The sequence below is a fragment of the Elephantulus edwardii genome, unplaced genomic scaffold (genome assembly GCF_000299155.1).
Source record: "Elephantulus edwardii isolate Elephantulus edwardi_28Jun2011 unplaced genomic scaffold, EleEdw1.0 scaffold00005, whole genome shotgun sequence".
In the NCBI taxonomy this organism is placed as follows: Eukaryota; Metazoa; Chordata; class Mammalia; order Macroscelidea; family Macroscelididae; genus Elephantulus; species Elephantulus edwardii.
In genome coordinates this window covers 21,265,337-21,267,579 of record NW_006399755.1, presented here as the reverse complement: position 1 = coordinate 21,267,579, position 2,243 = coordinate 21,265,337, and the positions used below count along the sequence as shown (strand labels likewise).

Below are 2,243 nucleotides of genomic sequence, written 5' to 3'. Positions count from 1 at the left end.
AGGAACAGATTTGAGGCTTTGAACACTAATGAACGAAGGCCAGATGAGTTGTGGGAGGATATCAAGGGTATCATCCAGGAAGAGTGCAAACAAAAGACCAAAAATAAACACATAAATGTTCAAAATCCCTAGCTATCAGAGAGATGCAAATAAAAGAAACAATGAGATATCATCTCACCCCAGCAACAATTTTTAAAATATTTTCAATAGAAATGAAAAAAATAAACTCATATATTTAATACAAATTATTCTTATTATCTTTATAAAATGTATCCTTTCTCCTACAATTTTTTGTGCCCTCAGGGAGTTTCATATAACCCCAAATTTCAAGAATGGAAGCTACATGCTGGTATTCCTACCAAATGAAACTTCAAATGGTTGCAAATGAATGCCAGCACTTATTGATAATAAAGATTCAAAATTGTGGTTACAAAAAGTACTAGAAAGTTATTCAGTTCAGTTTTCCTCTAACCCACCACTGCACACAATTCGATGAGATGTCAAATCCACCCTAAGTTTCAATAAATGTCTCTGTGGGAGCATGTAAAAATTAGATGTTCTTACTTCAAAGGGCAGTAGGGTTATATAACACTCCAAAGTGTAACAGCATGTCCTAATGGGACACTTCAACCACTAGGAACTTGCTATCTACAGTAGCTTTTCATGTCTTCCTCAGCAAATAAACGAAGAGCCACAGTTGTCAATTTTTTTTTCCTTCCCCCCTCGAGGCCTTGTTCCAGCACCAGAAATACACAGCTGTGACTTCAATAGTCCTTTCCACCACCCCAGCCAAGTGTCCAGAGCTCCATGGCCGGGACCCCCTGGGCCCAGCTCCTCCACGCGGCCAAGCCTAATCCCTTGGCAGGGCAGAGGCCTCGGGGTGTCAGCAACACTCCTCAGGCCCCAGGAAGGAGGGTCAGGCAAAATCAAGAAATCAGATCTTCAATGTATGGAAAAATCAGTGTGCTGAGAGGGAGTCGGGGTCACCGGACCAGGTGGAAGGTGATCCAGTATATGATGAGGGGCTGGAAGGCCGCTGCCCCCAGGGTCAGATAGAGTTGGAAGCGCTGCCGGGGTGCTGGGCCCCCCACACTGTCAGGGCCCACGGCTGCTGTCCGCAGAGAGCGTATGATGAAGTACATGAGTGCGGACGATGTCCAGGCCAGGGCCACGTAGTAACCGTCGCTGCCAAAGAGCAGCCCCCCGTGAGCACGCTCGGGATCATCCCTACATACTTGTAGCCACTGTAGGCCAGCAGGTGGAAGGTGCTCAGCTCACTGCGCACAGTGGCCAGGTAGAGGCCCAGGAGCAGGGCCAGCACCTACATCACCACCCACACTAGCGCCGTGCTGGCACACAGCCCCAGCACTTCTGGGGAGAACCTTTTCTGAATGCCCAGGGCCATCCCAGCCAGCAGCACATAGGTGATGAAGGCCATTGTGGGGATATAGAGGTCAGGGGCGTTGAGGTCTTGCCGAGGGGGGAGAGGCACATCACGACTGTACTGCAGTTCCCAGTTCTGGTGTGTGTAGGGGAAGACCAGCAGCCCTAGCTTCTTGGCCACATAGGCGGTGTCCACAGCAAAAAAATACTTGCGTTTGTTCACAGACACAAAGTGATGCAGCTCCTTGTGCACCATGTCCTTCCCATGGGATGCAATGGAGCTGCCATAGGCCATAGCCACGTTGGCCATTGGGTCCCCCAACAAGTTGTTGACATTGAAGGCCACATCAGCTCCTGGGGCCGGGTATCCCCCTGGCTGGCCGGAGTAAGCACCACTTGTATCATCGAAGAGGGGAGGGGGCTCTGGAACTGCCCGGGCCCTGTGCTTGGAACCGTGGACTCCGTAGCCCGAATGATAAGCCATGGCCTTGACACTCACTGTCCCCGAGGGCCCGCCACACCGCCTCGAGGGGACGAACGCTAATCAGACAGCAGCCGCGGTCGAGGGGCACCGGCGGGGACTAGAGAGCAGCTCGACACGTCCCACAGCTGGCGGACCGCAGCCACCATGGCCGTGACGTCACTCTCCGCCCAGTTGTCAATTTTTTAAAAAATGTATTTTATTAATTTTAATGAAGATTTACAGAGATTTTTGGATTGTCATACAATCATTGTTTCATTTTTTTCTTTACCCCCCTACCCCCAGTTCGCTCCTCTCTTTGAAAAGCAAAAGATAAACTTCTTCTTTGGTATAAAATCCCCCCACAGCTATCAATTTTTAAGACAAATCACAAATTTCC

At 49.4% G+C, this 2,243-nt stretch overlaps 1 pseudogene; it reads right to left on the bottom strand.

Moving 5' to 3' along the window:
• Nucleotides 1–983: 983 nt before the first annotated feature.
• Nucleotides 984–1,867, bottom strand: LOC102857311 (annotated as a pseudogene).
• Between the last annotated feature and the right edge of the window lie 376 nt (nt 1,868–2,243).